Here is a 13,168-nt window from a genome sequence, read left to right on the forward strand (position 1 = left end):
TCCAGTTCCCTTGTGTGTGTTATCTACCCTTAGAATGTAAGCTTTCTGAGAGCAGGGACAGACTGTTGTTGTTTTGTTTTTTGGGTTTTTTTGCTCATATTAGTGTTCATAGTGTTTAACATGGTGTCTTTCATATAGTATGCATTTTAAAATTTATCTGCATTTCTATCATCTATCTCCCTTTCTATTGATCAATTTAATCTTTTTATTTCTGTCATTATTTAACTTCTGTTCTTATAAAAGCTTCACAGTAAGCTGTCTTTGTTAAAGTGAAATGATGCTACTTGTTTAAATGATACAAGAGCCCTTATCACTTGTATGTGATATGGAACAAAACACACCAGAAAAGAGATTTGAGTCAATGGTATTGGAAGAAGAACTCAGGAGTTAGAGTTCACTTTGCATGGGCCATTCAACCATCTGTGTGTGTGTGTGTGTGTGTGTGTGTGTATGAGTTGGAATAAAGATCCCCAAAGTGTGGATCTGTCATAGTGACAATCACTAATTTCACCACCACTGTAGATATGATCATAATGCTGCTTTGTGTATCTGAAAGAAAGTCCAGCCATCTCCTTCTTCTGTGTGTGTTTTCCTTTCCTTTTTCAAGATATCTACATTTAGTCCTATTCCAGTACCAAATCATGTGATATCTTTTTGCCTGAGGAGATAAGCAAAAATGCTTCAAATTCTAGAAGTATCCAAAGATCCAAGCCATCCTTTTCCCACTCTAGGGAAGGCAGTATACTCCTATAAATATATATTTTGTAAATGAATTCAACTGTGTAAAGGGTTAAACAGGGTTGTTGTTGATGAAGATTTTTACTTTTTACCAGATGCACTTAAAATATGGCATATATGTAATAGGATTTGGGTGAGGGAGAAGGAGAAGCAGTTTATGTCAATATGTCTACAGACTTACCAAAATGACTCATGCAAAAGGGAAAAGGAGAGAGATGAGTTATAAAGTTGAGCCTTTGGCTACATATTTACAAATCTGCAAGAAGGGTGATTTAGTAGAGATCAAAGGTACGAGTATAGTTCTGGGAGGGACACCCCATAAGTGTTATCATGGCAAGACTAGAAACATCTAAAACATTACTCATCATCCTGTAGGCATTATTGTAAACAAATAGGTTAAGGGTAAGATTCTAGTGAAGAGAATTAGTGTGTATATTGAGCATATTAAGCACTCTATGAGCAAAGAGAACTGCCTGAAGAGCACAGAGGAAAATGATCAAAAGAAAAAGAAAGCTGGATTCAAATAAAATATCATTTTACTCCACCTAGAGAAGCACACTTTGTGAGAACCAAGTTGTTGGGACCAGTTCTCTATGAATTCATGCCATCAGTAAATATAAAATAAATAATAACAATTTGGGGTTATGGAAAAAAGAAAATTCATACAGCAATGCTGACTGTGTGGGAAGCACATTACTTGTACTATGAGAAATGAAGAGAAGTCAACTACCTTAACTCATTAGGAACAAGGGCTGGGGACCATTTTCCCAGAAGAGTGAATCTGGAGGCCATAGAGCTACCTGACCAGATCTTTTGTGCCATAGCCAGGTTAGGCTGGGAGATTCACCAAATACAAAGCTTAAAATATTGTGACAAGGCACAAGTCATCTTGACTGAGGCCATCTTACTATAAAAGAGGAATGACCCTATACTGAAGCAACAGAGTTGGGAAGTAGCTGAGAATGGATCTTTGCCTTACATGATATCAATCAATCAGTTATCATCAATCTCATCTGCAGCAGCAGCAGTGGCAAAGCTAAGTCAGCAGATAGCAGCTAATGAAAACAGAGAATTGATTTTCTTAACCAAGTCTTAAGAGAAGTAGATGTTGATGGAGAGGCAGATGAGCAGCAACAAAAATAATTAAGGATAATAACAACAGAAATAATTTATTTAGTGTTTTAAAGTTTTCAGAGCACTTTAAAAAATCTCATTTTGTCCTCATAATAACCCTGGGATATAGGTGCTATTATTATCCCCTTTTTCAGTTGAGGAAAATGAAGCAACATTGACTTACCTAGAGTTCACACAGCTAGTAAGTGTATGAGACTACATTGAACTAAAATCTTATATTTGATGTCCAGTGCTCTATTCAATGCAGTATCCACTTGCTGTTTCTGGATGAGATCATTGCAAATTCAGGCAATAGGAATGTACTAGTCTTCCCACAATGACTAAACTAAAGCCTAAGTTCATCCTTACCTTGGAATATATGTTTTTCAGGTATTTTCTCAGGAAGAAAGGCATAAGCATGTTTCTACCAACATTTGAATCAATAGGCAATTGTATTCATCTTTATGTAAGAGTGCTGTGATTATATTGCTTGACTTCCTCTTCTTCGTAACTTTGCTATCCTATCCCAAGTAAATACTTTGCTTTTTAGTTCATAGTTCATGACTGGTTTATAAGTCAACAAAGACTAGATGCACTCTTTTTTATTTTTATTTTGTGTGTGAGGCAATTGGGGTTAAGTGACTTGCCCAGGGTCACACAGCTAGTAATTGTTAAGTATCTGAGGCCAGATTTGAACTCAGGTCCTCCTGAATCCAGGGTCAGTGTTCTATCCACTGCACCATCTAGCTGCCCCAAGATTCACTCTTAAGGTAAATAATACCATTACTATGGTCTTATTAACCAATGGAAACCTCAAAGTGAATGGAACAATCTCCCAAAGATGCATGCAGAAGGGTAAAGATGCATACCAGAAGGGTAAAGGAGTATTGGGCTTCAATACTATCAGTCTTCTGTCAGGACTAGAAGATTAATTTAGCCTGACACCTCATTGCTCTGTCTCCTGAAAACCAACACAACCTCACTGATTCTATGATCCGATCCATCATCTCCCTCAACTCCTGAGAGAGATCCAAGAATTCCTTTGCTCCACCCCCAACATCTGATCCTGTCATGACTTGGAAGCTTGCCACTCTATTTCAACTGCAACTGTACTTCATCTCCCTAGCTGCCATCTGTTGAAACTCTGCTCCTCCTATTGCTCTCCATAGCAGTTGTTCACTGAAACTTTGCCCCATCACTGCTTCCTAATCATTCTTTACTAATTTTTTTGATGAAGTGTCATCACTCTTTTTGAATGAGATCACCTGGGCCAACATACCTCAGGACTAGTCAACACATTTTTAGTTCTTTCATTATCAACGCTCAAAAGTCTCCATATATGACACACAAAAATAACATATAAGTAGCATATTGGTCCAGACTGACCAATTTAAATGGAAGATTATTTACTAATAACTAAGTTAGAAACTCTAAATTACTTTCTCAGACTCATGGTACAGTGTGCCTCCTATATGGTACCTCCTGTTGATTCTTTTTTGATGCTGGTATAAATATTCAAACCCCTTTCTATTTGCTTTTCCAAGTCCAATAATGTCATACCTCACTTGATACCCATAACTAGTATATGCAAACTGCTTGAAATAACTTCAAAAATGGAAGAAAAAAGGGAATGGTTAAAAATTGGAGACCTCAACCTGAATTCCTGTCATCATAGCAAAACTCATACTGTCCCATCATGTAAAATAAAGGGTATTGACTGATTGAGTCTAGCTTTCATGTGAGTTCTCATTCTTTCTTTCCAAAGGGCTAAAACACCATTATTCTTCAAAATTATCAAATGCATACATACTCACATGTGTATATGTGAATGTGTTTCTGTGTCTATATGAGATACTCTCTTTATAGACTTTGAATTTAGCAATGCAAAGGACTGTTTAATATCAAAACTTTGTATCTACTCTAGTGCCTAACAGTATGTATGTGATAGGTACATTGAATATAAAAGGAATAAATGGATAATTGTAGTTAAGAATTTTTAAAAGGTGTAGTTAGTGCTCTATAACAGTTACAGGTATTAGCTGGCAAAAACTGATTAATTCTATTCAATAAATCCAATTGCCCAAGGTATACAATGAAAATAATATCCAGCATTTCTATGTTCACATACTATTTATAAAGCCCTTTCCTCACAACTTCCCTGTAAGGTGGGCAATGTAAGCATGGTTTACATTCATCTTTGCTTTGTAATCCCACTGATACCCCAAATTTGGTGTGAAGTAGTTTGGGCAATATTATGTATATAAATTATGGTTTGAATCTCTATACCAGTCTATATCCTACTATATATCAGGCAAAATGAAAATATCAAAAAAACCAAAGTATTTAATTAAGACATAGCAACAAAATAAATAAGGAAAAATAATGAAATATAGAGCTATTCTCAATTCACCACATGCAAATAGGTGTAACATCTTAGAGGGTCTTGAGGCACTATTATCTATTTTTTCTCCTTGATCCTTATTAATTCTCTCAGAATATTAGGGGAGAATTCATAAGTTCAGTGGTAAGAAAAGAAAAAGCTTAGAAATTAGTACTATCTACTTTATCAAGATCTGTAGAGATCTATTTGGGCAGACTGGAAATCTGTGGAACCTTTTGTTTTAGTTCTGTGGCCATCAGTATTATGTTTGGACTTGTTGTTATTTGTGGGGGAGGGGTACACTATGGTATCACCATGTTTCCCTCTGTCTCTACTGATAATTATGTTCCAGATGATCTGCTTTTAAATCCTACCTATGCCCAGAAAACTGTCCACCACCCAGAATTCTTAGCTGATGATGCTATGATTCTGTGGCAAAACAATCTGTCTCCTGGGAACTGAATCCCTGGGAATTTCTCTTAATTTGAGATGTACTCTGTTCCCTAAGAATGATTTGAAATGAAGTCCTAGAGAATATTCTTCTAGTTCATGTTCCCTATGTCACTATGATTATAATAATTTTAATAAGAGAATGTAACTAAGATTCAGATCAGTGAAATAGCTTACTCCAACTTATACAGCTAGCAAGTGTTAGAAAAAAGACCTTTCAATCATACTACATGGTCTCCTGTAGGAAACAGACAAAGTTTTCTAGACATCTCTACTTTCCCTAATCCATGATTATCTCCAACCTATACCCAACCCCATCCCCAAACCTGATTACCTTCACAATATTCTCTGGAATCTCAAAGTATGACATGCCCTGGCTCCATGAGTCTGTGAAACTTTCAAACATACCTCTATTATATACTTCAGGATCTGCCTGTCTTATCACAGCAGTGGCTGATAATGAGTTAATCAGACCAATGAATTTCTACTAATGAGCTAGTTTGCTAATGTGTTCCTCCTCTGGGGTAACATAATGCCTTAACCCAATTAAAAGACAGAATCCTTAAGGAACTATGCTAATGTAGGGATTTCAGGTCCTTTTTCAGGATAGCTGGGGAAATATCAAATATACAAGCAGCATGTTCAACACATCAAATAGTCTCATAGAGTTACATCTGGGAATGTTCAGTCTAAGATTACATACTGACCTTCACCCACCCATTTATTTACTCTACAAACATTTATTATACACCTTTTATGTTCAAGGTCCTGTGTAAGTCACTGGGGAAGAGGTGAAGATAGATGAAAGAAAGGCCCTGCCCTCAAGGATCTTATAAGAAAGTGGGTGAGGTAAAACAGGTAGACAAAAAGCAATATAATAACAAGTTAGAATACAAATGTGAAAGAGAAATAGGAAAAAAAGATGTGGTTAGAATTCAGAAAAAGGAAAGATCATTTCTGTCTCAGTGTATCATCTTCATGGAGAAAATGGCAAATGAGCTGGGCCTTGTAAGATGACTATAAATAAGGGAGGAGAAGGCATTCAGGTGCAGAGAATGGCATAAGCAAAGGCACAGAGAGTAGAAATCAAGAGATATAATCAGAGGATGGTGAAATGTACAGTTTGACTAATGCAATAGAATAACTCATAGAGAAAGGAGAAATGTAATTTGTGCTCAAAACCTACAGGGCTTTGAATACTAGGCTAAATACTATGGACCTCATTTGGTAGGCATAGGAGAGTCATTGGAGATTTCTGGCTAGGGAAAAGACATGATCATGAATCTAGTAGTACATGTAAGATGTATTGAAATGGAAGGAGACCAGAGATAGTGAGAACAGTTAAGAAGGTGTTATGATAATCCAAGGAATACTGTACCTCTCTGATAGGGGAAGCATGTTTAATCAACAGCCACGTGATTTAAATGCAGAATCCATGTTCAGCTACCTCATTAACATCATAAAACTATAATCCTCATCTCTAGTGCAATAACTAGGATTTAAAATGGTCTCTGAGCTGGCAAATGGGTTACAAGGAATGACTGGAGTCTCTCTAAGCAACTTAAGAATTAAATATTCAATGAATTAGGAAGCTGTAATGTCCCAACGAAAAGCTTAATATTAAAACTCAATTTCCTGTTTGGTGTATTTAATTTTATTCATTTTCATTCTAAAGACTGAGTGATAAAACACACACACATTTGATGAAGACGAATTAAGATTTAAATACAAGAAAATGACTCAAGGCACATTTTAAATAAGACTAAAATGAGTTTTTAATTTGAATGAGGAAAAACTCGTTAAGGAAAACAGAACTAAGATGTCCAGGTATTGTGCCTTTCAAGGACAGAATGCTTCATTCCCAAGATGATCATCTTCTATCATTTTGCACACAACCTGTCTTCTAAGGCAAACTGGGTCTGGGTCCCACTTCTGCCTCTTATTTGCTGGGTGACCTTGCACAAATCTCTTTACCTCACTGAACCTCAGTTTCATTATCTGTAAAATAGGGGTAATGATATTTGAATTTCACATGACATTTGCAAGGAGAGAAAACATAAGTGGGGTATGACAACTCTATTCAAATAATTTGAAAGATTGTCATATGAAAGAAGTATCAGACTTACTGTGTATGCTTCCAGAATGCAGAACCAAGGTTAGCCAGTGGATGCTACTGAGAAGGCTGACTTTAGTTCAACATGAGGAGCGTTTTGACAACAAAGTGTTCCAGCCATTGAATTGTTTATTCCAGTAGGTAGTTTATTCCCCATTCTTGGAGAACTTCAAGCAGTGGCTAAATGTCTACTTTTCAGAGATAAGGAAGAATGGATTCCTGCTCAGATTAGAAGGATTGTTATATTCCTTCCAACTTTTAAGATTCTAAAGAGAAAGGTGCCAAAAGAATCTGAGTCTTTAAAAATCTCCTTCTTGTTCATCACATTTGAAAAACACTGATTACAAACTGTAAGAAATTAAAGTGACAGTGGTGTTGCTCACCATATCCTAAGTCCATGGTTATGATAGTGAAGCCCAGCAATGAATCTTGAGTCTAGAAAGAGAGAGCTTGACAGGGAGTAAAATCAGAATCTTTAAAATCTTGGGGACAGCTATGTGGTGCAGTGGATAAAGCACTGGCCCTGGATTCCAGAGGACCTGAGTTCAAATCCAGCCTCAGATACTTGACATTTACTAGCTGTGTGACCCTGGGCAAGTCACTTAACCCCCACTGTCCCACAAAAAAAAAATTAAATCTTAAATGGGACTGATGAGGAAATACAAACTATATCTGGCCGTTAAGACTAGAGAGGTATACACATGGAATGCATGGCAAAATATGGGAAAATAAATTGGAATATAATACCTTGCCTGGCTGGATTGGCTGCCCACAGAGGGCAGCCTTGGTGAGCAGCATTCCATTCAGACTTCTCTCAGCCAATCAGAATGCTGACTTCTTACATTTACTTAAGGCTGCACTTGGTATTCCAGAGCTGACCTTTAGGAGATAGACAGGCCTACATAGATGGGGTATTACATTCAGAAATGATCAAGAGATTTTTAGGAGTAGAGGGACCTAAATCCCAGCTCTCTGATCTGGACTGCATTTCCATTCAACAAGCATTTATTAAGTACCTATTATGTCCCAGACCCTATGTTAGGCGAGGAGGATGCATAGACGAAGTGAAATAGTTCCCCACATCTCAGAGCTCATATTCTGTTGGGGGGAAACATAGAAGAAAATTAAATTAAACACACATGCACACACACACACAGGAATTTCCAGGAAGAAGGCATCAGCATCTAGTGGGGGTGTAGATCATGAAAGGATTCCTGTAGCAGGTGACTCTTGAGTTGGGCTTAGAAGCTATGGATTCTGTGATATCATGATATTAGAGGCAGTATGGAATGGTGGAATGATCCCTGAAGTTGGAGTCAAAGGCTGTGAATTTAAATCCCAGCTCTGTCACTTATAACGCATGTAACCTTGGGTGAGTTACAACCATTGTGGAACTCAGTTTCTTCATGTATGAAATGCAAGCCAATGGGTAATTAATCTCTAAGGTCCCTTCCAGTTCTATGTCTATGATATTATAAACCCTCAAACACTGAGAGCTAGTGTGTGGTAAAGTCCCTACTGGCCACACCCTCTTTAGGGACCAGGGTCATAGAAATTTACTCCATGACTTTGCAGAATTCCTTCCCTCTCTTTAGTTGCTGTAGCTATAAAATGAGGGGGAAAAGGACCCACATGTAAAAATATTTATATCAGCTTTCTTTGTGGTGGAAGAGAATTGGACATTGAGGGGATGCCCATCAATTGGGGAATGGTTGAACAAGGTGTGGTAGATGAATGTAATGGAATAATATTGTGCTCTAAGAAATGATGAGCAGGTGGATTTCAGAAAAACCTGGAAAGACTTAAGTGGACTGATTCTGAGTGAGGGGAGCAGAACCAGGAGAACATTGTACACAGTAACAACAACATTGTGTGATGATCAACTGTGATAAACTTGGCTCTTCTCAGCAATGCAATGATCAAAGACAATTCCAAAAGAATCATACTAGAAAATGCTCTCCACATCCAGAAAAAAAGAACTGTGGAATCTGGATGCAGATTGAATCATACTGTTTCTAGTTTTTTTTGTTTTTTGTTTTCTTTTTTGAGGTTTTTCCTTTTGGTTCTGATTCTTCTTTCACAAGATGACTTATGCAGAAATATGTTTGATATGATTGTACATATATAACCTATATCAGATTGTTTTATGTCTTGGGGAAGGGGGAGGGAAGGGAAGGAGGGAGAAAAATTTGGAACTAGAAAGCTTATAAAAACAAATATTGAAAACTATCTCTACATGTAACTAGAAAATACTACTTTTATGATTAAAAAAACAAATGTTGAAAACTAACTTTGCATGTAACTGGAAAATAAGAAAATACAATTAAGATTAGAAAAAATGAGGGGGTTTTATTAAATAATATCTAAGTTCCCTTACAGATCTACAAAATTATGTGCTGTTTTCCCAGGTCCTTTTTTGCCCTATGGATTCAAAGGCACACAGCTCTAACCTTGTTTGCCTTGCAAAAGACTGAAGGACTCACAGACTTAGAGCTGGAAGGGAGCGTGGAGGTCATCTAGCTTAACCCTCTCATATAACAGATGAGGAAACTGTGGCCCAGAAAACCTAAGGTCACAGAGTTATTGTTAGGCCTTAGTCCTTTCCAGCTATAACATTATATGTTCCATACACTACCCAGTAACAGCAACAATGTGCGACAATCAATAGTGAGACTTGGCTCTTCTCAGCAATACAATGATCCAAGACAATTACAAAACATTCATGATGAAAAATGCTCTCTACATCCAGAAAAAGAACTACGGAGTCTGAATGCAGATCACGGCATACTATTTTCATTTCATTTGTTGTTTTATTTCTTTTGTTTGTTTTTTCCCTTTTGTTCTGATTCCTCTTTCACAATATGACTAATATGGAAATATGTTTAACATGATTGTGCTGTATAATCTATATCAGATTGCTTGCAGTCTTGGGGATGGGGAAGGGAGGAAGGGAAAAAATTTAGAACTCAAAATCTTACAAAAATCAATGTTGAAAATTATCTTTAGATATAATTGTGGGAAAATACTATTAAGGAAAAAAGCATTTTATCTTGCATGCTCTCAGGTCTAACCCAGGGGTTCTTAACTTTTCTTGAATCCCTTTAGCATCTGATGAAGTCTATAGACCCTTATTAGATGGCTAGACAGTGCAATGGGCCTAGAGTGAGGAAGACCTGAGTTCAAATCCAGGCTCAAATAGTTAGTAGCCATGTGTCAATAAGCAAGTCACTTAACTTCTATTTGCTTCAGTTCTTTCAAATATAAAATGGAGATAATAATAGCAATTACCTCCTAGGAGACTTGTGACGATCAAATGGGGTAAAATGTATACAGTACTTAGCTCAGTACCTAGCACACTTGTTATTGTTGAGTCATTCAGTTATGTCCAATTCTTTGTGACCACACAGACCATAGTATGACAGGACCTTCTGTCCTACTCTATCTCGCAAAGTACTATCCTTCAGGCTTTCTTGGCAAGAACAGTGGAGTGGTTTGCTATTTCCTTCTCCAATTCATCACCTTTTGTAAGAATTCTCCACTCTGGTCCACCCATCTAGGGTAACTGCATACCATAGCTTATAGTCTCATTAAGCTACTCAAGTCTCTCTGCTAGGACAAGACAGTGAACCAGGAGGGGGCCTTACACATAGTAATCACTATATAAATGCTAGCCATAATTATCATCATTCTCAGAATAATATTGTATTGCCTACATTCATAATTGAAAGAAATGTTAAATTTTCTTTAGTCAGTGAAAGTAAAAATGTAACTATTTTTTCCCTTCCAACTTTGTGGATCCCTTGACATGGGAGTCTCTGAACCCCAGGTTAAGAATCAACATTCTTAAAGGATGCATCCAGTTCGGACGGTGTAGGATTCTGCAGGGAGATATGGGTAAAAGGGGGGGGGTGCTCACATTTATATGAAACTTTGACATGGAGGTCTTGTAGAAGAAAAATGACAGCTGTTTAGCCTTAGAGAATTATTTGTTTAGTTGCATACACAAAAAGCACATATTTCCATTTCAGAGAAAAGAAAATATCTGAATTCTGGGCATCATAAAACGTAGGTGAATGATTATGCTCTGCAGGTTGTGAACACTTCTGTTTTGGTAACTGTGGCCCTCAAATACTGTAGTGGTATCCTTTCTCTTAGGTTATCAGCAGAGATTCCTCTCTGCTCTGCTATATCTTTGAGTTCATTTTTTATGCATAGAAGCAGACTGGAAGGAAATACACATGTACCAAAAGATGCACATATGCAAGCCAAGAATTGCATATCATACACACATACACAAAGACAAATAACCGTGCATGCATGCACATATACAGATCCACAGAAAGAGACACTCACACACACACATACACAAAGTTTTTCTCTCATGTTCTCGTTGCACATACAAATTGAACCCATCTGTTATTTTAAGCACAGAAACCAGCCAAACATCTGATGCTGGGGAGACAACAGACAGCCCTGCTTTGTGCTAGGAAAATTTGTAAACCGAGGACTCTCAGTGGGTGGTTAAAATTCTGTTTAAAGTCCTTTAGCACCATGCAATTCAGTTCCAGCAAGAAATAGGAGAATGTAGAAAAGAAATGTCCTTTTGTAACCACAAAAAGAGCCTGTTTGGTTAAATATGCTGAGATGATTACTTTTTTTATTTTTTTTTTTTAGTGAGGCAATTGGGGTTAAGTGACTTGCCCAGGGTCACACAGCTAGTAAGTGTGTGTTAAGTGTCTGAGGCCAGATTTGAACTCAGGTACTCCTGACTCCAGGGCCGGTGCTCTATCCACTGCGCCACCTAGCTGCCCCGAGATGATTACTTATTGAGAGGGAAAAAAATGGATATACTCAATAAGGGATAGACATTTTGGACTTTCCAACTCCCTCTTTTTTCCCTATTAGTATATTTTCACTCTAGAATAGGAATAGCAATATCAACCATAATATGTAAATCAAAAGCATAATACCAATTGAAAATAATAACATTAGCTAAATACCAATAATAAACTTTTCATTTTATATGGAACTGCACAATTTACAAAGCACATCACTTGTCTCATTCAAGTCTTATGGCAACCTTAAAAGGAAATACACATGTGTTTGTATGTACATATATCTGTATTATTACCCATATTTACACATTAAAACATTGAGGCACAGGGAGGAAGGGCATTTAGGTGGCACAACAGTCCTGGAGTCAGGGAGACTCATCTTTGTGAGTTCAAACCTGGCCTCATACACTTACTAGCTATGGGACCCTAGGCAAGTCACTTCACCCTGTTTGATTTAGTTTCCTCTACTGTTAAATGAGCTTGAGAAGGAAATGGCAAACCAGTCTACTATCTTTGCCAAGAAAACCCCAAATGGGGTCATAAAGAGTAGGATATGACTGAAAACAACTGAGGAGATATGATTGGCTTAAGATCAGAGATTGATCATGTTTACCTCTTTTAACCTGTTTCTATTTGAAGGCAGAGAGGGTAAATCAAGGGTTCCAATGCATTTCTTAGATTATTGGTAGTTTTAAATTGCCTCTGCTTTCCCTAGTCAGCTTGACTGCATTGGCTACTTTCATATCTGAGAAATTTAGTAATCCAAGGTCAGGGTTATTTAGAAGTCACTCACTGACACCTAAAAGCCCATGGATTTCTGACACAAAGGAGCAACCTCCAAGTATGAGGCCTACTGTGGTATCGTGCAAACCAAACAGAATAGGGCACTGGGACACCTAAGATCTATTTCTATCTCTATTTTTTTTTTTTTTTAGTGAGGAAATTGGGGTTAAGTGACTTGCCCAGAGTCACACAGCTAGTAAGTGTTAAGTGTCTGAGGCCGGACCTGAACTCAGGTACTCCTGACTCCAGGGCCGGTGCTCTATCCACTGCGCCACCTAGCTGCCCCCTATTTCTATCTCTATTAATAACTTGCTTTCATTTCTCCTTTCTAGGCTCTATAAAATGAGGGAGCTAGACTATACCACCTGTTACCTAAAATTTGTGAACATATAGGCCTCCCTTTCAGGTCTGAGAGTCTGTTCCATAAGCTAAAGTCTTTTCCCATCTTAACATTCTCTGTTTTAAGCTAATTTTAAACCAAGCATTTTCCTAAAAAAGAGGTTCATTTTTAAACATCAATATTCTTGTGATGTTATGTGACATGAAATCAAAGAATAATGCCCTACGGTCTCTGAAGAATTAAAGTGGAGGATCACCCAAAGGGTAAAGGAAATGTGCATAGTGTCTAAGTGTAGGATTATAACACATCATCAATAAAATACTTACCAGCCATTACCATTCAATGCCACTGTGCTCTAGTCTCCATCTCCAAACTGACCTAGGGACTCTGGGCTCTGACTGGTAAGCATTCACTTT

The sequence above is a fragment of the Dromiciops gliroides genome, chromosome 2, assembly GCF_019393635.1.
Source record: "Dromiciops gliroides isolate mDroGli1 chromosome 2, mDroGli1.pri, whole genome shotgun sequence".
Taxonomy (NCBI): Eukaryota; Metazoa; Chordata; class Mammalia; order Microbiotheria; family Microbiotheriidae; genus Dromiciops; species Dromiciops gliroides.